The 25638-nt window shown below is 33.7% G+C and overlaps 1 protein-coding gene and 1 long non-coding RNA gene across 2 annotated transcripts in view; one reads left to right on the forward strand and one right to left on the reverse strand.

The window, feature by feature from the left end:
- The window catches only part of LOC127832364 (tenascin-X-like), a 169982-nt gene that overhangs the window by 85344 nt on the left and 59000 nt on the right, over window positions 1-25638 (reverse strand). The window lies entirely within an intron of this gene.
- On the forward strand, window positions 961-5247 carry LOC127832368 (uncharacterized). Its single transcript, XR_008026815.1, has 4 exons — window positions 961-1324; window positions 3364-3428; window positions 4805-4848; window positions 5151-5247. It is a non-coding gene; the product is annotated as an uncharacterized LOC127832368 (long non-coding RNA).

Here is a 25638-nt window from a genome sequence, read left to right on the forward strand (position 1 = left end):
ATATCTAATGTTTTTGGCAGAAGAGTATTCGAGTATCAATCAAAACATTATTTCTATGCCCCATATTTGAAGAAAACAATTTATTTTTATGTTTGTTTTTAGAGTAAATGTATCTCTCTTTTCAAGAAACATTCTAATTTTACACATTTCCGCTTCTTTCGCTATATATTTGTTTTCGTACTTCTTCTTCTACTTCGTACTTCCTACAGTCAATTGCTGACTATTACATGAAGGCCGATATAGGCAGATATGGACACTGTCGAGTCCGTTTCCTGGGAAGAACCAGTACTTGGTGTCTATGGAGGAAATAATGAGAATGCTCCTCGAGTAGGGAGCGAACCCACGAACTCCCGATCGCTAGGCGGACACCTCATCCACTACACTACCGCGATAGTATATACGGATGCCTACTGTATATTTATGCCCCCCTTCGAAGAAGAGGGTGTATATTGCTTTGCTCATGTCGGTCGGTCTGTCGGTCCGTCCACCAGGTGGTTGTCAGATGATAACTCAAGAACGCTTGGGCCTAGGGTCATGAAACTTCAAAGGTACATTGATCATGACTCGCAGATGACCCCTATTGATTTTGGGGTCACTAGGTAAAAGGTCAAGGTCACGGTGACCCGAAATAGTAAAATGGTTTCCGGATGATAACTAAAGAATGCATACGCCTAGGATCATGAAACTTCATGGGTAGATTGATCATGACTCGCAGAAGACCCCTATCGATTTTGAGGTCACTATGTCAAAGGTCAAGGTCACGGTGACCCGAAATAGTAAAATGGTTTTCGGATGATAACTCAAGAACGCATACGCCTAGGATCATGAAACTTCATAGGTAGATTGATCATGACTCGCAGATAACCCCTATTGATTTTGAGGTCACAAGGTCAAAAGTCAAGGTCACGGTGACCCGAAAAATGATTTTTGCGGTGACCCAGTAAAATGATTTTTGGATGATAACTCAAGAACGCTTTTGCCTAGGATCACGACATTTCATAGGTACATTGATCGTGACTCGCAGATGACCCCTATTGATTTTCAGGTCACTAGGTCAAAGGTCAAGGTCACAGTGACAAAAATCGTATTCACACAATGGCTGCCACTACAACGGACAGCCCATATGGGGGGCATGCATGTTTTACAAACAGCCCTTGCTATTTTTGGCATAGAATTTACTTTATTACCCAGTGTACATAGCTTTAGAATTAATTTTCAATTGTAAACACACACCTGAAAACTATCACTCAATTTCAGAGTGAACAGCATTTGATTGTGTAGCCCCAAGATAGACAAAGTTATCAAGAAATGAACGGACTTTAAGGTATATTAACTAATGAAATCTCATGACCCGTACTTACTAACTTACTCTTACCACAAAATGATTATAAAAAATTCACAATGTCAGTCACATGTAAGATTTTAACAAGAGCACTGCCTTGCGGGTGCAGACCGCTCATCTATTTTCTTTTTAAAGGTGAAGGGACTCTCATTTTCAATCACAAAGGAGGGAGGGGTGGAGTGAAGAGCGGTGCATTGTGTGGGGGTGTGGACATTTATTACATTTTCTTCCAAAAATGCGAAAAAAAGGAAAAAAAATCGGGGGGGTGGGGGGGGGTGGGGGGGGGGGGATTCTTGGGTGCGATGGTTGGACGGTATTTCAAACATAAAATAATAAAAATAAATATTTGTGTTTTTTAACCGTTTCATAAAAAAAAAATTGGGGGAGGGGGGGTGAGGTGGGGAGGTATAGTGTGAGGGTGTGGTGGTAATTTGTGAGATGATCTTAAAAAAAAAAAAAATAGGGGGGGGATTCGGGTGGGGGGAGGGGGGGTGGGGGGGATTCTTGGGTGCGATGGTTGGACGGTATTTCAAACATAAAATAATCAAAATAAATAGTTTTGTTTTTTAACCGTTTAAAAAAAAAAATTGGGAAGGGGGTGGGGTGGGGGGGGGTATAGTGTGAGGGTGTGGTGGTCATTTGTGAGATGATCTTATAAAAAAAAATAAAAAAAAATAGGGGGTTGGGGGGGCACGGGCGATGGTTTGGGTGGAGTCTATTGTGGTATGTCAGGTAAGAGTAGTTTTGTCAAAGTATCAATCAAATCTAATCATAAATAAAGAAGTTATGGCAATTTTAGAGAAATTTAATAATTTGACCTTGAGAGTCAAGGTCATTCAAAGGTCAAGGTAAAATTCAACTTGCCAGGTACAGTAACCTCATGATAGCATGGAAGTATTTGAAGTTTGAAAGCAATAGCCTTGATACTTAAGAAGTAAAGTGGATCGAAACACAAAATTTAACCATATATTCAAAGTTACTAAGTCAAAAAAGGGCCATAATTCCGTAAAAATGACATCCAGAGTTATGCAACTTGTCCTTTTACTGTACCCTTATGATAGTTTGCGAGTGTTCCAAGTATGAAAGCAATATCTATGATACTTTAGGGGTAAAGTGGACCAAAACACAAAACTTAACCAAACTTTCAATTTTCTAAGTATAAAGGGCCCATAATTCCGTCCAAATGCCAGTCAGAGTTACATATCTTTGCCTGCACAGTCCCCTTACGGTAGTTAGTAAGTGTTGCAAGTATGAAAGCAATAGCTTTGATACTTAAGGAATAAAATGGACCTTAACACAAAACTTAACCAAAATTTTCAATTTTCTAAGTATAAAAAGGGCACATAATTCTGTCACAATGCACGCCAGAGTTATCTAACTTTGCCTGCCCAGTCCCCTCATGATAGTAAGTAAGTGTACCAAGTTTGAATGCAATAGCATTGATACTTTCTGAAAAAAAGTGGACCTAAACGCAAAACTTAACCAAAATTTTCAATTTTCTAAGTATAAAAAGGGCACATAATTCAGTCAAAATGCACGCCAGAGTTATCTAACTTTGCCTGCCCAGTCCCCTCAAGATAGTAAGTAAGTGTACCAAGTTTGAGTGCAATAGCATTGATACTTTCTGAGAAAAGTGGACCTAAACGCAAAACTTAACCGGACGCCGACGCCGACGCCAAGGTGATAACAATAGCTCATAATTTTTTTTTCAATAAATAGATGAGATAAAAATGAAAGTTAGACTGGGAGCAAAAGGTTAATGTTGTACTTTGAATTATACATAAAAACATTTCTAATGAATTTGCACGGAATAATCATTAGGAATAATCATTGTTGTGTATTGTGTGTTTGCTGTTTTCTATTGACACATTCCAGTCCAGTTCATGTATGTGAATATTTTTTAACATATTATGACATTTAACATAATTATTTCTTATATTTAGGTTTTTGGTATCCATTCATCACTTTTTTCGTTCAACTGTGGAATGTTTGAATTTGAACACTTTTTACTTTCTTTTCAGACGCACAACAACAACCATGTGTGAATGATGAGATCTCATCCATCACATCAGTTGAACAAAAGTTGGTAAGATAATTAATCAAGTACACAGTATAAAGTTAGCACATTTATTCGTGTAGGTGTGTCAATGTTACAAAACACATGAAATAAATAAGGTTTAACAACGTTATCATAATCACAAATTAGTTATGTGACATAAATATCGTTATTTATTAAGTTACTTGGTTACAGATACATTTCAAATTGTAATAAATGCATAAATAAAAATATCTTTGTCATTGAATGTACACGTTTGTATGTATGACAGCTAATAAAGATCGATTGTCCATATTTATTAATGAATATTTATCGTTAGATACAAGTAATTTCGCAAAATACCAAAATAAAAACATTGGGAATACTTAATATGAGGCCCGCTCTGTGAAAAGGGGGTTTAATGCATGTGCATAAAGTTTCATACCAGATTAGCATGTGCAGTCCGCACAGGCTAATCAGGGACAAATTTCTGCCTAAACTGGATTTTTGCTAAGAAGAGTCTTTCTTAAAACGAAACATATAATACAAGCGGAAAGTGTCGTCCCTGATTGGCCTGTGCAGACTGGAACGACACTTTACGCACATTAAACTCCATTTTCTCAGAGCGCGACTCATATATAAAGTTATTATGGTGATTTATTAAATAAATGTTATTTAAAAACAAGAAACCGTCAGAGACGGGTGATGCTCCCCAAAGGTTTTTTTTGTCACAATATTGCACTATATATTCAGATAAAAGGAAACGTTTTGACTCAAAAACTTTTGAGGGCACAGTAGTTGGGGGGGGGGACAATAATTTTTTTATAGACAATTTCAAAGGGCCAAAACTCTGTAAAATATCATCTGAGCAGAACCCGCTGATAATATGCACATCTCCTCTTGGTCGTGAATCTTCCCATAAAGTTTCATTGAATTCCGGTCATTAGTTGCTGAGAAATAGCCCGGACAAGAATTGCACTATATGTACAGTTAATGGAAAGGTCAAAGGGCCATAACTCTGTAATAAATCATCCGACCAGAACCCGCTGATTATATGCACATCTCCTCTTGGTAGTGAAGCTTCCCATAAAGTTTCATTGAATTCCGGTCATTAGTTTCTGAGAAATAGCCCGGACAAAAAATGTGCACGGACGGACAGACAGACGCACGGACAGACAAGGCGGCGACTATATGCTCCCCCCAAAATAAATTTTGGGGGAGCATAAAAAAGGTTAATAACATTTCACAATACCAATTGTAAAAATCAATTGAATATTAATTTTTTTTTTAGTAAATACAAAAAAGTTATTGTTTTTTTTACATGGACTTGTAGAATATAAATGAACGAGTATACATAAGCTAAAATAACATATTGGATTACTTATGTTATTTTACGAGTCATATTCATTCATATAAAATCATTATAGGAAATCCGCGAAACAGCGCATGTGAGGCCCAGTCATTTGAGCCGGTAAGAAAAAAAAGATGTGAGTTCCATGAAAATTAAAGATTAACTTATGAAGTGTAGATCATGAATGTGTAATAATGAATTAACAATACATCTTAACATAAATGATACAATTCATTCTCAAGAATTTTTTATATGAAACTATATTTCCAACAGAACTGTGTCTGATGTGCAGTATACACAGTACATGCTCTTTAAAGAACAAACAGAAACCACATCTCTTTATGTTACAATGTTAACCTTTTATTTCATCACTTATCTTACAAATACAAATTTTATTAACATAAAATGTATTTCATTTTCAGATAGTGTTCCACTTCATTGTTCCCTAGCTGTAGAGTTGTTGGAGAAAAACCTGTATTGTTATGTTACAAAGATAATTAAATAAAGGAGTAGAATTTATTTTCACTTTGTTATACTATAAAGGAAACATGTAATCATCGTACGCATTGCATAAATGAATATTGTAAAAAGTGTGTCTTAAATGAAAAAAATCCAAAAAAGAACGGCAGAAATTGTCAATATCCACATTTTTACAAAGATGTTGACCACACTTGACCGAAATGCAGCAGCTCATAGACAAGAAATCATTAACTTAATAAGTTATTATGTATCATTAGCAGAAACATAATGACCATCTTTCATCAACAAAGAGTCAAATATTGAATATTAACACATGCTGCCGAACATAGACTGACCACAATGACTCACCTATAGCACTTCGTGCACATGTGAGCATAAAACAGCAACTACATAAATAAGTTAATGATGTGTTGTCCATATAAGCTGCATTTTGTCCTGTTGTGGACTGTGCACAACGTCATCCACTTCTTGAGCCTCAGTAAGTTGTTCAGGCAGTGGCACCTGCTAATCTATGCATAAGTTGTTCAGGCGCATTCATGCAGCCACTGCTTGACAGCACTCATCGAGTCTCATGAATGAACAACCGCCAGTTTTATGTAGACACCTGTCGATTGAGAATAACAATCAATATTAACTAGTGATTTAATTACAATATCCAATGTATTATCAAAACTTATGATTTTTATGCATTTTATTTTATTGATTAACATCTTCATATATTTATTAAATTTAAGACTAAAATGGGTAAATAAATAAATTCATAAAACAAAATTTGCAATAATCTATGGCATCCATTTTTATCAACACATGCACGTGCATATGAAAGGAACTTTTATATCTGTATGAAATGTTTTTTTAACTACATGTGTCTCCTTCACTGATGCCCCATGTCACGTTGAGATACACAAACAAGTCCATCAGTCATTAAAAGACAAATTTCTTCAGTACAAACAACTTGTGTATATATGCTGAAAACTTGAAAACAAATAACAAAACAAATTTAATTACACATTTGTGTACAGCTACAATTCATTAACACATTAAGGTCATTCAGCAGTTGCTGTTATGCAAAATCTATCCACAGATGAACAGACAGACACAAAGGACGAACAGGTGCAATTCTTACGGCTTTCCACGGTGTACGTTTACTAAATTGTTATGATGTAGATGTGACGATTACAATTATGCTCTAAAGATTATTAAAGGCATAAAGCATCACACTTTTTATCCAATATTTTGTGGGGAGATTTATTTTTTGCTTATTAAATGGTGTCTTATGTTGATTAACTGAATGTGTTTAACTGTTTTGAACTAAATAAACATACATGTAGTAAGTTTACATACCTAAATCTACTCTTTGGCAGTCCAAAAGCCCTATCAACCACAGTACACTTGACTGGGCATTGTTGTACCTATTGTTGATAGCAGGAGTCCCCCAGTAGGTGTCTCTTGTGGTTTTCTTCCAGAAAAGTCTAATAACAAATTTATAATAACCTAAGTTTAAGTTGGAACAATCATTGGTTAAACGGTTTATGAAGGTAGCTATAGGATGTTCGCAAACTTAACGCAATCTTAAATTCATTTAAATTATTAATTTAACATTGATATGCATATTTTATGTGTTGATACAGTGTGTACACACATACAGAAATATAATTGAATTTTTATGTTGTTGAAAGAAATTAAAAGTAAAATTATGTATGCACATTAAACACATTATATTTTAGTAATGTGCAATGCATTGATGTAAAAAATAAAATATTTGCATCATCATAACAGTAGTATTCCACTTTTTCCTAGCCAAAACTAGCCATAGTCCCTCTAATGGTATATCCATAAAAGCACATTATTTATTGTCATACCTTCAAACCACGGACAAAGACAGAGGCGTCGTGTGTGTTGACCCAAGCCATTTTGACACAATCTCAATGAACCTGCAAATAAACTATACTTTAATATGTGAAATGTGTTTCACTAACTTTGTTGAATGATTGGGGCATCTATTTAATTCACATGTTTTATGATTTAACACTATTAGTTAAGCCACTTCTGACTGACAAGTGACATTGTACAGTGTGATACAGGGTCATTAAAATAACATTGCCATTTGGCAAGAGCGTAACTAGATCAGAATATAACTTTGCTACCTTGCATCTCACCGTGCAGTGTGAGATTTATGTTGCTCAGATACTGTATTTATTACTGTACAATTCATAAATCTATATTTTGACAGAACATAGATAATCAAATGTTGGGATTGCTAAGTTTATGACTTATAATCGTTGGGGCAGATATTGCAGACATTATACAGTGCATTATTTATTATTCATTAGATAGAAAAAAAAACTTCAAAACTGTATGCGCAAAAGGCATATCGACAACTAACTTGTATAGCAGCGTCCGAAATGTGAAATATCCGAATTCTAGTTCACCCGTTAACATTCAATATTTAATGACAAATGAACTGTTTTACTTCAAAAGAAACCATAAAACATGTGTTTTGATAGAAATTGAATAAAGATGACTAAATACTTACCTATTTAACGAATTAATTATCCAAACATCACAAATTTCATTTCCCTTGGACGTTTAATGCAGAGAATGATATAACGAATATATTTAACGTTATCAAACATAAATACGTCTAATAGTATCAATATTTCTCCATCACGGAGATCGCTAAATCCTTTCTTTCTCGAAACATTCTCATCTCTCTTGGTTGACCAACGTTTAAAGCGCCAATCTGAACGCATCGGACAGTGGGCTACACCACACCGTCTCTCTGATGTACGTAGGCGGCCGGCATATTGGATTTGGAACTACTTTAGAAAACAAGATGGCGGCCTTCTCGTAAAGAGGAAAAATTAAAATGTGTCTTTTAGCTCGTCTTTTTCAAGATAATATTCTTTAAGTAATAATTTAATGTAGATCTGTGAATTCCCACAACGTACTTAAAAACTTGTTAAAATTTAAAGATGCCATTACTGACATACTGATAGGAGTACTTATAGTATTGACATCGAGTAAATTTAAAATTAAATCGACTGTTTTCATTGTATTTTGAATTTTTGTGAGATACGAGGATTGCTTACATAATCATGATAAAGTATGAAACACATCACTCATTGTATGAGTATAGATGGCCGAGTGGTCTAAACGGTAGACTTTTACTCCATGGGGTCAATGCGCTATGGTTCAAGCGGTCCTCGGATGTTTCGCCCCCAAGACGTTTCCGCCCTGGTCGTTTCGCACCTGGTCGTTTCGCCCCCATATTAGGTGCGAAACGACCAGGGACTAGGTGTTGAGTAGTTTAATTGGTGACCATTATATAATCATCAAAGAAAGTACCCTGAATCAATAATGTAAGTATATTAGTGGAACACTAGGTGTTGAGTAGTTAAATTGGTGACCATTGTATTCAATAATGTAAGTATATCACGCATTTATCCGACAAAGGGTAGGTGATAAAAGCAATTAGCCACCATAAGTATATATATTAATGTAAAATGAATGCAGATAATGTTTTAATTGACTTGATAATCACAATCCAATCAATTTGATATGAGTATCTTTTATAAGCGGGTTATATAAATATAGATATATATATATATGAGGCAATTGACCGTAAATTTAAATAGCATGAGTCTTAAATTAACAATGCATTTCATTCCCTCATTATGTAATTGTGATAAAACAGGTGTTAGTTATGGTAGCTATAGCGCTTACCATTTGTAGAAAACGAAATGTGAAAACATTTGGAGATCTGTATTAAAAGAATAACAGTGCTGCTATATATTGTAATGTAAATAATTACGACTCATTCAGTTTATTAATGTGCTTTGCTGTAATTTATTATTGTGTGCTATGTATACTCGAATAAACTATGTGTTCTGTTCTATTATATTCCAAAAAATATTCATGTAGTGCAATTTCATATTTAATACAATACAATGTATGGAAATAAAACAGTTGGTTTCTTGTATGCGTGATATTCTATTAGTATTACTATTTATTAAATTCAATTAAAAATGACTTTGTAAATGGAAATAATAATACGAAAGTGATGACATGTGTAAATAAGTAGTAGTGTTGCTTATTTTATCTAAATAGCAGCGATAGTATATTTATTATCTCTGTTATATAATGTACTTGTGTATAGTAAGAAATTCTAGTCATAAGTTGATGGTATATTGAATATATTTTGTGTATAGAATCTATTATATAGGAAAAATACAGAAAGCCACTGTTAACCAGTTCACTTAGATCGTCGCTCTTTTACATCATTTTTCACTATGCGCATTAGTACCCAGTTTTACAAACACCAGTGTTGTATCAACTTCAATATTTTGTAACAGGTGTTAAACATAAGGTTAACAGGGGCAAATCTGTAAGATTGGCCATGCATGTTTGTAAATTGTGTTATTTTATGTATTATTATATTGTACATGTCATGGACGAGAAATAAACCTTGAAACTCTATGTTTAAGTCGTAAGACATAATTAAACATCTTAATTGCGATAAGTTCCATTGATTAACTTGACAGCTTACGCACAAAGTGGTGCTTAGGCAACAATCAATTACTGACACCCGCCTTCGATTGTCAATAAATAAACAAATCAGTTTTCTTTTAAAGTACTCCCTAAATGGATATTTGATAAACAGTATGAACAGGTGTTATAAACATGCCATTCAATGCGGACAGTTTATCTTAACATTGCCACTAATCCGATGTTGTTGCGTAATATTATTTTAACTATCAGATAAAGATCGTCGTGTATTCGCTTCACAGTAAAAATGATTTTAAAAATGTCGTTTTTTTAGGGTTATTATTATTATTTATTTATAATGAAATGATAATTCAACTTGTTCATCTATGTACTTGATTTACTAATAAAACGATATACATTTACTTATTATAAAAAAGTTATTATATAATCCATCGATATATTATATGTAATTAATTAAATAACATTGCTATAGTCTAAGTAGTTTTGTATGTAGTTGACAAAAAGACAGTAATTCATCAGTACTTAATCTATAAAATTATATCTTAAATTGTAATACGAGAAAATTGAAGAATTATTTACTTATACAAACATTAAATTACATGGCAGTAGTTTTGTATGTATTTTTTCGTATTAATTTATAATAGTGAAAAGTCTATGTAGAGCTATATTTTCGCGTTCTGCTAGTGTTTGGGCTGTTATACCTAAGTATTTAAAGGATGTCACTATTTCTAATAATTCTCCGTAAAGGTAGAAGTTGTAATTTGTATGGCGATTACTTTTTTCTTAGATCGAGGCCTTTGTTTTAGATGTATTTATTTTAAGAGACGCTATGCAGTAATTAAACAATAATTCCTTCGTTTCACAGGTATTTCTCTTGAGGAATACAAAGCCGCTGTGACGTCAGGATGCGAGCTTGACTTCGTCTGCAGTCCTTGTTCTAAAAAAGAACAGACACATAGATCAAAGGCCGATATTGATGTCGATGACTTTGCTGCAAATTGGGAAATGGGATTCGACATAAGCGACATTCATGACAACGTCACCGACGAGGACTTGGACAGTACGCGGGCAGAAGGGAATGGAAACGTGGACGATGACGGCGCTATTGACGGTGATCACATTACCGGAAACGAAATGGACGACACAACTGGAAACGGGGACGATGACGGCGATATTAACGGACCGCCAGACATGGAGTGATGTACGCTGTCGAACTCACCTACCTGCGTGCTTGCGGAAAACTAATGAAATATCGAATGTGTTCAAATAGACCCTACGGACATTTCTTCGTGTTGTCATGTTTATGTACTTCATAAACTATATAAATAAAGAATGCTTTCATTGTCGTTTTATGTAACTAAACTACTAAAAAATGTTAATTAAGTGACACAAGTTGCATTAAAATGTCAGAAAAAAAACATGAAATATATATTAAAACATGTAATTATAACATAAATAATACTTGAAAAATATGCATTTTTAATTCATATTGTCACATTAATTCAGATGCTGTTTAAAGTCTTGTTTTCTTTTCAAGGCAGACACAGGAGCAAGAAATTAATCATTAATATTACTTAAAAACATATAGCATTAAAATTTTAAGTTAGCTGTAGAGTAATACAAGCCTTTTTTTTTAAGAAATACTTTTGAAGCTTAATTGTGTTAATATGAAATTTTATCTTCATGTAGAGAACAAAACTATATCTCTCAGTGACTAACACAATCAAATTGGTCATAGTGACTGTTCATTGTGTTTCGAAGTTACATGATTACATGTTCTTATACTGAACTCACTTGCATGACTTTAATGGATGTAATCTAATTTCATTGTGAAGAATTGCCCATCTCCTTTTCTAAATCGTTTTATGTAACTAAACTACTGAATTATCGTATGTGTTCATCGCGATGTTTTACAACACTGTAATTCTACGTTATTTTATGCCAAATAAATAAACAAATAGACTCTACGGACTTTTCTTTGTGTTGCTTATACGCTGTTGTGTTTATGTAGTTCATAAAATATATAAATAAAGAATGCTTTCATTGTCGTTTTATGTAACTAAACTACTGAAATATCGTATGTGTTCATCACGTTGTTTTACACTGTTATTCTACGTTTTTGTATGTCAAATGAATAAATAGGTCAGAAAAAATATCTCTTTTTAGTTTTTTGTTACTACTCTAGAGTCTAGACTATAAGTTTAGTCATTGACGTGATAAATATTGTCTTAATAAAATTATATAATGGTCATCAATTAAACTACTCAACAACTATTGTTCCGCTAGTATGGGGGCGAAACGACCAGGTGCGAAACGACCAGGGCGGAAACGTCTTGGGGGCGAAATAACTAGGGTGCGAAAAGACTTGGGCGCGAAACGTCTGTAAATCGTTCAAGCCCGTTTGAGGGTTACTTCTATATTTGTATTCAATTTTATTCTTGTCTTTTTTATTGCAGCTTTTTAGATCCAATGTTTGCATTTATCAAAATAGCATAGAGTCTATAATGAAAAAAAAAAATTGGGGAGTTCTTATGTTATAGTTAGATTTTGTGACTTATCAATTTAAAGTATTTAATAACAAACTTCAATACATGTCTAATCTGTGAAAACGTCCCTTTGAAACTGCTAGTTTTCCTCTTACATGCCCTTGTATTTTAAGATAGAATACTTTCCTCTCCAGAGGAAAGAGGTATGGGTTTAAATCCCATCGGGGGCTTCAGAGGATGATCCATTTTGAGACAAATGTTAATATTTGCTTTAGTGTATCCCAAAATTAACCTAATATTAAATATAGAACCGTGAAAGATAATTCAAAATAATGTTTGTTTCTATATACATTGTGATCCATGGACATGAACATTCAATTATGCAAGAAACATGTATGATTTAAGGGAAGAATACGACAGCAAACTTAGAATGGACATTTATTTTAGATTGTTAAGTAACTTAAACTATAAATGTTGTAAAGCTTGTCAAGTTGTGTATGTCGTCCTTGCTTCTGGACAGCAGAACAGTTAAGGCATAAATGATTACTCTTTTTCTTTAGAATCAACATTGATGCATTATTACTTAAGCAAAGTTGAACTTTTAAAAAACTCTATGAATTGGGAACTGAATTTTTCATGTTTCTCTGCTTTTTATTTACCTGTCATGAACATAATGTTACTGGTGAACAAATGCCTTCTCTCTTTACACTTTACAAGGAGATGGTGTTTTTCATAAATATCCAGGTTAATTTGTATAAATACCGGGTAAGACCTCGTAACATATTTATATACATGTAAGCAATACATTTATGATGATGACATTATGTGTTTCGCTGTAAATTTACAGAGAAAATATACTACAGCCGCATGTCAACAGAGTTGTTAAAAGGGCATTTAGACAGTATTGTCCCTGACTTTTGCCCATTTTGACATATTCTTATAAACAAGAGGGCCACGATGGCCCTGTATCGCTCCACTGCTAAAAAAAGGCTAAAACAAATATTTCTCAGCATGTGCAAATACTTAAATATAGGCCCTATTTAAGCACATGAACAATTTTGTGACCCCCAGGGCTGGTTAAAATTTAACCCCAGGGGCATAATTTGAGCAAACTTTGTAGAGGACTACTATACCTCACTACTTACAAAATGTGGTAGCCCTTGGTCCTAGAGTTAAGGATAAGAATAAGAATATGTTAACAGTTTTCACAAAATAAGCAAGATATAAGCGTATATAATGTTCAATTTTGTGACCCGCGGGTCAGGGTCAAATTTGACCCAAAGGTCATAATTTGAACAACCTTGGTAGAGGACTACAAGATGTTACTGCATACCAAATTTGGAAGCTGTAGTACGAATGGTTTCATCGTAAGATTTTTAAAGATTTCACAAAATAGGCCCTTCATAAGCGTTTATTCAATTTTGTGACCCCAGGGGCAGGGTCAAAGTTCACCCCCGAGGCATTATTTGAACAAATTTGGTAGAGGTTTATTAGATGCCACTACATACCAAATTTGGTAGCCCAAGGCCCAATGGTTATGAACAAAAAGATTTTAAAAGTTTTCACAAAATAGGCCCCATATAAGCGTATGATCAGTTTTGTGACCCCCGGGGCAGTTTCAAATCTGAACAAACTTGGTAGAGGACTATAAGATGTCATTATGCCAAATTTGGTAGCCCTAGGTCCAATGGCTATGGACAAGAATATATTTGAAGTTTTCACAAAATAAGCACTTTATAAGCATATATACAATTTTGTGACCCCCGGGGCAGTTTCAAATCTGAACAAACTTGGTAGAGGACTATAAGATGTCATTACATACCAAATTTGGTAGCCCTAGGTCGAATGGCTATGGACAAGAATATATTTGAAGTTTTCACAAAATAAGCACTTTATAAGCATATATTCAATTTTGTGACCCCCGGGGCAGTTTCAAATTTGACCCCATGGGCATTATTTTAACAAATTAAGAAGAGAACTATTACATGTCACTTCATACTAAATTTGGTAGCCATATGCCATACAGTTATGGCCAAGAAGTTTTTAAAGTTTTCACAAAATAGGCCTTATATAAGCATATGTTCAATTTTGTGACCCTCGGGGCAGGGTCAAACTTGACCCCAGGGGCATAATTTGAACAAACTTGGTAGAGGACTATAAGATGTCATTACATACCAAATTTGATAGCCCTAGGTCCAATGGCTATGGACAAGAATATATTTGAAGTTTTCACAAAATAAGCACTTTATAAGCATATATTCAATTTTTTGACCTCTGGGGCAGTTTCAAATCTGAACAAACTTGGTAGAGGACTATAAGATGTCATTACATACCAAATTTGGTAGCCCTAGGTCCAATGGCTATGGACAAGAATATATTTGAAGTTTTCACAAAATAAGCACTTTATAAGCATATATTCAATTTTGTGATCCCGGGGCAGTTTCAAATTTGACACCATGGGCATTATTTTAACAAACTAAGAAGATAACTATTACATGTCACTTCATACTAAATTTGGTAGCCATATGCCATACATTTATGGCCAAGAAGTTTTTAAAGTTTTCACAAAAAAAGGCCATATATAAGCATATGTTCAATTTTGTGACCCCCGGGGCAGTGTCAAATTTGACCCCAGGGGCATAATTTGAACAAATTTGGTAGACTACTATTAGATGTCTCTACATACCATATTTTATAGCCCTAGGCCCAATGGTTATCAACGAGGAGATTTTGAAAGATTTCACAAAATAAGTCTTAAAGAAGCAATTTTCAATTTTGTGACCCCCGGGGCAGGGTCAAATTTGACCCCAGGTGCATAATTTGAACAAATTTGGTAGAGGACTATTAGATGTCTCTACATACCAAATTTGATAGACCTAGGCCCAATGGCTATGGACGAGAAGATTTTGAAAGTTTTCACAAAATAGGCGTTAAATAAGCAATTTTCAATTTTGTGACCCCCGGGGCAGGGTCAAATTTGACCCAGGGGCATAATTTGAACAAATTTGGCCAGTGGAGCTAAAAACTGATTCTTTGTTTAGCGTGCAAAGGGTATGGAGGAACATTTGTTGGTGCCTTTTAAAAAAGTTGTTTCATTGTGTGGAAAATTGAGTTAAAAAATGTACACAATGCCTTATATGTGGCAAATTCCAACAATGTCTGTGGTTTTTCATGTAAAAACAAGAGATGTGTTTGTCAGAAACATAATGCCCCCTATTGCACCGCTTTGAAGCCCTATATTTCACCTTTAAGGATGACCTTGACCTTTCAGTACTCAAAATGTGCAACTCCATGAGATACACATGTATGCCAAATATCAAGTTGCTATCTTCAATATTGCAAAGGTTATAGGAAATGTTTAAGCTTTCGGACAGACAGTTAGCACATATAAGTTGGTTTTACAAATTCACTGAGTGTAAACATTGGGCACTTATATAGCTCAAAGTGACTGGGAAACAAATTCTTGTGTTCTGATTTACACTTGCAAAATTCAAAGTAAAGAATGGTAATTGTTCTCTTATTGCCAACAACTGCATAAATCTTAACATTGTAAATTGGTTGTTTTGTCTTTATTACTACTTTTGTACATTCTTTTGTATTGCCCTCTTTATATTAACTTTCAACATGTATATTATATCCAGTAATTGTAGATATCAGATGTTTTGTGATGTAAATGTGTAGGGTTCTTGTTACTTTTCACACCCATTTCCATTTCATAATGCCTTAACACTGATATAGGATATTAGTGATTTTTGATTATTGTATTTATGTAAACTTATTCTTTATGCTGATGAAAGTGTCATCCTTTATTTTCACAAAGATCCTAGTATCATCAGTAGTGTTTTTTGTAAAGAACTTGAAAATTGTATTAAATGGTTAGTGGATAACAAACTGCCTTGGAAAAACTGGATGTTTAGTGTTTGGTTCCAAAAGGAAATTATCTAAACTTCATTATTTTAATGTAAAATGCAATGATCACACTATTGTTTCTCAATCATCTGTTGAAAACCTTGGTTCAATATTCGAAGCTGATCTTTCTGCTACATCTATTGTTAATAATATTATTAAAAAGGTGAACTGAAGAATAAGATTCTTCAGGGGCGTAGCTAGCATTTTTTTTGAGGCCTGAAAATGTTATATATATATATAACCGGAATATATATTACTGTTGTTCAAATAAGTCATCAATAAAGTATGTGTACGTACATTTAAATGTGATGACAAGATAGTAGTAAACATTGTGTAACTAATGCTCTTTATTAAAGAGTCTTTAATAATATATGCTAATTACTATTTGATCTCAAGACTATAGTCTCAAGTTTAAATTAACGATATTTTTATGCGTATTAATGCCACCATTTTTGTACATTTTCCACCCATCTATAGGGCCCAATTGGAAATAAGTTGCAAACCTTTCATGGGACATCCTGTGGTATATATATTATGTCTTGATTTCAACATCTTGTAACTACTTGTTATTTCAGATTTCTTCCAAATACACTGACTATTTACTTGTAACTGAATGTAAATGATTAACTTTGACTGTGATATTCAAAATGTGATATATCAATGCATTGTGATCCAAAACCTGTGATAATTGTTTTCCAATTGCTAAATGTTCTAAATTGACTGTATTGTATGATCTGTACTTGTATGACATATATATACATATGCATGAATAAATCAATATTTAGAAAAGTGTGACTGACACTGTTTCCAGACATATTACAGTTAAATTACTTCATGTCAGTAATGGCAGTCAGGGATGGAAAATATCTTTTTACAATTGTTGCCTGCACTGTCGACCATATTTAGTGCTTTTGTTTCTCATCTAAAGAGTAAAGACCCAAAACCATGGGCATGCCTGTGATATGTATCTTAAAGTTTCTTAAAAGATAAATAATATAAATTTTAACAACACCACTGCTCAGTTTTAACATTTCCAGTACAGTATGTCTTTTTTTGAGAGGCCATTCTGAATTGAGTTCATTTCCAAGGGCAAAGTATAATGCCTTAATATATTAATATTACCAAACTGAACATTGTTACACTGTCCCTAATTTTAATGGCACTTGATTGTTTAAGGCTTTGAAAAGATAGTTGCCTGGTCGGGATAACAACATCTGGATAAATGCCTAGGATAAAATATAAACAATATCTGCCAGAAGTACTGTATGGTTGCCATCATCAAATGTACAGAAAGAATCGTTTTTGAAATTCAATCAAGCCCCACTCATTCCATTCCATGAAACCTTTCAGGTGTCTCAATACTGATAATAGCCCCACTGAGGGCCTTATGGCTATGGTCCATATACAGTTTGTGACTGCCTGGCTGGTCACTATAATGCCATTGGGACCAACGTGGAGTTTACTATTTCTTATATTACACGGAAGAGTTTTCTCTGTACCATTGTACAGTGTTGTACGATTGTTTATGGTATAGAACATAAACATATTGATTAAATCTCAAAGATTGTTGCCGGCAGCCGAACATCAGCAATTTTGCAATGAATATAATTTAAGAAATACTGATTCTTTTAAGTTTGAATAATGTTGTTGTTTTCACTTCAATAAACAACTAATTGGCTTTCTTAACATTTTATTAAAATTTGAAAATTTTGCATGCAATAATATCTAATTTTAAACATTAACATTAATGAATATTCTATTATATTACTCCTTAAAGATATTGGTCCTTATATATCTGTATTACCGGTTGATTTAGTGCAAATTTATTGGTGTGTAACCCGAACTATATTTTCGGTGTAATATCTTCCGCCTAGAGGCGTTAGACATATCCTTCCACCAAATACACCCGAGAGACGATCGCCGATATGGCGGAATTGTCCGAGGTGTCCCGATTGTTAAAGCGCGTGCGGCCGCCATGTTTACGAAGGTTTACGAACGCTAAGAGTGGTCTTACCCAGTCGTAGCTTTAAGCACAAATCTTACGACATCTTAGCTACGATTTCTTTGATAAAACGGCACGCAGTACTTACGATAAGCGTACGACAAAATCATACGAATCTTACGTAAGATCACGCTAAGATCTCTTGATAAAACGGTCCCCAGGTCCTTTAGAAGGCCACGCTAAGCCATCATATCAATGTAAATCGGCATATCAATCAGAACATTATATAAACAGTGGGTATAACAATTGACCAGTCGCCAAATTATCGATCGCTCCGCCCACATAGTCACGTGGTCTAGTGATTAAAAAACTCCGACAAGCAGATCGCAATTATAGCGGATTACGTGAGGGAAATTCTATATCTGTAATGATGTATTATGCTCTTTTCTATAAAATAAATTATTAAAGCCGCACACTAAACTAAACTGCTTTGTAAAACGTTAATACAATTATAAAAACTTTAGATAGAAATGGCGTAATCAAAATAAATGAGTTAACGGCAGACTGACTATCAGAAACGTTTCTAATACATATTATATAGGGAGGTGATGAAAAATCCGTCGTAAAAATGAGCATTTATTTCATATTGATTTTGAACTTGTATTCAACCGTCTGACAGTGAACCCGGTGGCTATTCATATATAATTTTGCAAATATTTTTATTAAATTCAAATGACATATCCATATCATGATGGGTTTTTTGTTAATTAAAAATGTTTAGATCTTTGTTTTATTGTGTTATTTTTAAAAAGACACCGATTTTTTTTATTTAGATATAAATTAAATTTTTATTGTAACCATAATTTAATACAGGCCTGATTTCGTGGTTTCATTAACAGATAGTCTAATATGCATTTTATTACATTTATGTTTAATGCGAACCTGTTACATTTCACTATCAAAAAATGAAATGTTGGTATTACGGTGCTGTTCACGAACATTCGAATTGAATACATTTAGCATATTATGCATTTGCTTATTTATAACAAGATGGCCCTTATATGTTAATTGCAATTTTCACATTTCTCCAGTGACAATGTATGTTGTATTAGAAATGTTGTTGTTGAAATATAAGCCGTACATTTTACACTTGAAGTCGCTTTAAGCTGGCTAAGCCGCGTTGAAATCACCTTTTTGTTGTTTTTACTTTAGTTAAAACAATATTTAAGTTAACAATTTATAATGATTTCCCTTGTTTATGATCCACAGAAAATAAATATATAATTGGAAATCATTTAAGTAATTAAATAGTTTTCTTTTCTTGTGTACAGTACCTAACAATGCCTTAATGTTCCTTCATTCTGAGATCCACGCAACATACTGTTATTTATTAATCATCGACAATTACGCTGAGATTAATAAGCACGTGTGGCAATTATTATGTTGCCCAAACTGCTTAAAAATATTGTGCATCAAACGGTATAACACGTTTTATAGAACACACACCTGGTGTGGTTAAACTATTTATTGTGTTTGTTTTCTCATTACTCGTTCATATGTTCAAGGAAAAAAGATAAAATAATAACCTTTTATAAAGTATGTATAGCACCTACAATTTTGAATAATGATCGAACAGTAATGATCATGCATTTGATATAAAATCTGTGTAAACTCTTAAAAATTACGTTCATTCCATATGTACAACACGCTTTGTTTGTCGGACAAAATGGCGGCCAGATAAGCGTTGCTGAGGGGTGTGTGAAAAATCGATATCTGATTGGCTGATCGACAAAATGTGGGCGGAGTTGGCGACTGGTCAATTCCGTTTATTATTATTGTATTGTTACCTGATACATGAAGAAAGAGAACACCTGCAAAGGTCAAAACGCACCATTAAGCAGCCCGGCGAACACCACACGTTGCTAAACAACTAATATTGCAGAAGTACTTACCAATACACGGACAGTGGAAAATACTTTTACCGATTGAACACCACACGTTGCTTATGAGATAACGAAGCAGAACCGGGAAATTCTGAACACATTAACACGTTAACCAAGAACTTTGCATATATCGTTTATTATATATTGTAAGATCATCTTCAAATATACTAGTTATTGCTGGATGTATTGCCAGATGTCTTAGCGTGACATACAATTCGTTCATTATTGTAATATACACAAACCATCAAGCAATAACCTTCAGATGAACACACGGTGCACCATGTCTTAATTAATTGACTTGTAATGGCGTTGTTCATTCTAGCGCCGGATTGGTTCTTAACTCTTTGTAGTTTCCGCATTCGTGTTGGTATAAATTCAAATCAGGAAAAATGATTTATCAGACTAATGAGTGCATTTCACCGCATGTGATGGGACTCGTGCAATGCAACTAAAACGAGTTTACAAAATCTTAAAGCCCTAGTCCTTCGAAACTAGCACATTGCTTTGTATAACGGCATCGTTTATACTGAAAGTGAGCCGTGCTCTGTGAAAAGGGGGTTACATGCATGTGCGTAAAGTGTCGTCTCAGATTTGCCTGTGCAATCCGCACTGGCTACTCGGGGACGATACTTTACGCTTAAACTGGTTTTTTGATAAGAACAGACTTTCTTTAACGGAAAAAAACATAAAAGAATAAAATGTCGTCCCTGGTTAGCCTGTGCGGACTGCACAGGCTAATCTGGGACGACACTTTACGCACATGCATTAAACCCTCTTTTTACAGAGCACAGCCCAAGTAAATGGTATTATTTTCATGTTCAATTGGTAGAAGAGTATATAATGACGTTAATGGTCAAAAGCGATTACAAATGAAAATGTAAATTGTAAATGAATACGTAACGTTATTCTTGGTTTAATTATGTTGCACTTATTCGAAATTGGGTGTCGATCTTCAAAGGCGACTATACAAACGCATTAAAAAAAAATCTTATCATGGGCATGCTGTGCCTTTAAGCATAGTCGTGTATTGCAAAAGATCGGTGTATTGTGTTTTCTACAAAGGCGTGAAAAGGGGATTTAATACATGTGCGTAAAGTGTCGTTCCAGATTAGCCTGTCCTCATAGGATAATCACAGACGACACTTTCGTCTTTTATGGTATTTATCGTTTGATGAAAGTCTCTTCTTAGCAAAAATTCAGTTATGGCGGTAAGTGTCGTCCCTGATTAGCCTTAGAAGGGGAATCGCATTTAGTCCTTTCATAGTAATAAGGCTATTTAAATATGCCGAATCCACAATTTCCTAAACACTGACCATTTAGTTATCGCTCGGATCATCGCTGTAAACAGGTATTGTAAATGATTGTCATTTAAACCTATTAAGGACTCGAAGAACCTTCCACCTGGCACATACTTGGTCAGATCACGGAAATATGTCAATGCAAATCACTAGGTTTATCACTGCATTTTAACCAAATTGCACAACAAGTCTGATAATTTGATAGACAACTTTATTTTATTGCTCCAGCTACCATATAATTATTGCTTCAGCGATCACATTATGAAAACGAATTCATGGGTCCACACAGACACTGCCACCACATCGCGACCATTCACGTGGCCTAGCAAGTGACGTTGCTGCAATACTGACGAATACAGGAACAACGTTTTATACTTTGACAGTAGGCGCACCATATGGTCGCAAGGTTATCAACAGCACTTTCTGTCTGGGCGCTATCCTGTGGATTGAACTCTGCAATGTATTTATAAGATTCTACAACGAAAACGACACCATGTATTTGGAATAACATATGGTTATTTTTTTAATGGCCTCAACCTTCTTAATAAGATTTGACTCCAAATAGAGACATTGTATGAGCCTCGATTTTTGTTTCAGTTCTGTCACATCGTTTTCTTCATTCAAAAAGTTAAGCATATTCTGTAAACAGTAGTATGTATACCTTTCTTATGACTAAATTAATTTTGTATAAACAAACAAATTGACAGTTTTGAATTCTTAAATCCCTGTCGGATACACCTTAATTATTTTTACATACGGTTTAAGTGTACCTTTTGGACATTCCGACTGACAAAATGTTTATATAGTTGTGGTCGTAGTGCTGTCTCATATAATTGTTCAATATTAATGTCTCGAAATAGTTTACACTTTCTGGTGAAGGCTTAATTAATAATAAATATAGGTTAAAAACTATTTAAAACACTATTCCCTTGCATAGTTTTTAAGGAGTGATCGCGGAAAACGGTTATTTATTACAACCACCTGGGTTAATTATTCACTGCGAAAGAAATGGAATGTCATAGTACAATTTAACTCTATGCATATAAACTTACCTTTCGTCATTGATGTATATTCTTTCTCAAACCATTTTTTGACATCAGGTAGATTTAGCAGGTCATTGTTTTCATCACTAAAGTGTAGTTTCTTTTTCATCACATCTCGAAACTAAAATGAAATATCAACCAAAAAATAGGTTTAATAGGCTATTAAAGCGACTGAAAAAATCGGCAGCCTTACTTTCATGATTGTGTAAATATATTGTTTTACATTACATAAACAAGATACGTTTTTTTCTGGGATTTCTCTGTTGCTGTTTCTAATTACATTTCACTTATATGATCGTCATATGAGATAGTATGACTTAAGAAATTGAACCTGTTTGGTATATATATATATATATATATATATATATATATATATATATATATATATATATATATATATATATATATATATATATATATATATATATATATATGTATGTATGTATGTATATTACTTGAGCATACCGCCAACGCTGTTTTCACCGGTTTTCTTTTTATGCGAACATCAGCTTCATTCGAAAAACCAACAATGGCTCTATGGTGTAACCCATCAGCTACTATCACTGTTTTCACAGGCTGTCCACTCGCAAGAACACCAGCTCCATTTGTAGAACCATCAACAATCTGCTGTGCACACAGTATGTAATGTGAGCGAAAAAGCACACTGAACATCATTAACACGTGAAATAAATTCATGATCATTTTTTCAAACGTATATATTGATTAAAGACGTATTCAATACAAGATAATGTTCAATCTACACAAACGTCGAAAACGTATCTGGTAACGGTCTAATGCGCACGCATATAGAATATGTTTTACTTCTTAGACATCCTGTATTTTTAAACGTACACGATTAATTAAGAGCATTCGTAAACATTCAAAAGGCGAGGTTACGTATACAACTATTGACGTTAATTACAGCGAAACAGCTGTAATTAATTACCATGCCGTACAAATAAACATATATAAAAAAGCGCACCAAAAGGAAAGCGTCTGTTTTTAATCAAAGGGTTATGAGCAATGTTGAAACGCACATTTTTTCACGGTTTTCTAAAATTGTGGTATAAATTCGTGCATGTTCACCGGAGTAATCTTCTGAAGTTATCATGGGGGATATGTTAAATACAATTAAAGGACGCAATTTATTTGCTCTTATACCGATCGAAATATTACAAATTTGAAACCCGCTCTTGGATCGTTCTAAACCACCTTCACAATGAAACCAGTTTCTTATTCGGATTGGGAGGTCTGTTTTTATGTTATATATAGGATTTCTTTGCAGTCATGCTAAAATTAACAGGTTAAAACCTAACCGAAATTCATATACATAGTTAGTTTTTATTATTGAACTGTTTGTATTTATTTTACTCATCAAACTAGTGGTATATTGGCGTAAAAAAGATTTTGTTTGCTTTACGATTAAAATACAAAGAAACATCATTTAACTATTTACCAATTACATAAGAATTTCATAACGTTTGAAAGTAAGTTATGCATGTCAGTAAACTAAACAAAAACTTGCAACAAAATACTCGATCCATACTGAATATATTGAGCTGATGTTGTGTTCGATTTCAATGAAAAAATACCTTAAAAACATATAAATATTCAAAATCAACAAATATTTCGTACAATATTTCGCAAAATAAAATTAAATCATACCAAATCAGTGTTCTTTATAGAAATAGCCGAAATTTCTAGGCTTCGTGTGTTATGGTAACTTACATTAAACGAGATGGAAAAAAAATGCTCGTTTTCATTTGTTGTGTCGTAATATATTCAATGTGAATTTCCAAAATCATGAACGACTGTTTAACATTGTAGGACTTAGTCAGGCACACTTAAAACACAAGCAGTTAAATATTAATATCAATTTTGAGTAGCATTGCAGCTCAGATTTTTTGGCCTTGATGAGTGATTTTGCATGACAATCTCAAACACATGAGTTAAGTTTCACTTAAATACATGCATTAGTTACAGAGAAATGAACGTGTTGCAATCTTAATTTCAACTTGCACGAACACTTAATAACTGGAGTTATAATTCAAGTACAAAAGGAGGCATTATCCTGGTAATAAGGTGGTTATACGTCTCTGTCAGGGAATGTTCATAAAGACCATGAACATTTCATTTCAAAATGCATGACCCCTAACACAACGATTGTGAAGGCATATTTGATGGTAGATATCTGTAATAGTAACGCTTTGAGTAATATGTAAAATATGCAAATGCTTAGTGACACCAAGCAAAGTGGGCATGCCGAAAAACTACATTGTCAAATTTCGACCAATTTATTTGTCTGCTAAATACAAATGAATAATAATTTGTGTAAACATATCTTAAATCTTACTTACGTTAATGTAAAGAAATTCTTTGTCTAATTGAAGCAATACTGAACTTACCCCGACAAGCTCAAATACAAAGAAGGCTTCCAGACTTGCTATATTCATGTTCATTAATATTGGTTTGAGCAAACTTCAGCAATTGATAAGCAAACACACGCCTTAACCATAATTGTATAATTCAAAAAGGGGCATAATTCTACTAAAATTATTCTAAATCGCAGGTTAGAATTTTGACTCTCGTTCAGCGACCTTATATAATTACCACTGAGACAAAGTAACATGCAAATATGGTCGAGCAGTATTGGTCAAGCTATTGAAATAACAGCCGAACAAAATACTGCATTATTGAGGCGATAATAACTGCTGTATGTAACGCCTATGGTAATTATTCTTCAAGCTGCTGAAACTTATGTAATTAATATTTCGTGTATTGCTTCAGGGTTAATTTGCGTTACAGAACAGAACAGAACATAATTGTATTACACATAAACTTTACAGTTTCTAGTGTTAAACAAAAACAATAATACAAAATACATGAATATAGTAAGTGGATTTAGCAGAAATGTTATATAATAGTTATGGATGAACTTTACAGATACTTGAACAAAACTCGTTTTAAATCACATGTTAACAGTGTATATTGCTACATATGAATGATTTTTACTACTTTTGTAATCATTAAGGTAAAAAATTAATTGGTATTTGAAGGAGCATAGAATATAACAGTGCGCATCCAAATTACCACATACAATTTAAGAAGCAACGGCACAATTATAGTTGAACTTGTATAATAACACATCGGCATAGTCTATAATCAGTAAAATATAAAAATAATTTCGAAATATAACAATAATTTTACTTTCGAAGGAGCACACATAACAGTATCGAAACAGTACCGGATAATACATATAATTAATATGAATGCAACATCTATATCATCATACTAAAACAA

Source organism: Dreissena polymorpha, chromosome 5 (genome assembly GCF_020536995.1).
Source record: "Dreissena polymorpha isolate Duluth1 chromosome 5, UMN_Dpol_1.0, whole genome shotgun sequence".
Taxonomy (NCBI): Eukaryota; Metazoa; Mollusca; class Bivalvia; order Myida; family Dreissenidae; genus Dreissena; species Dreissena polymorpha.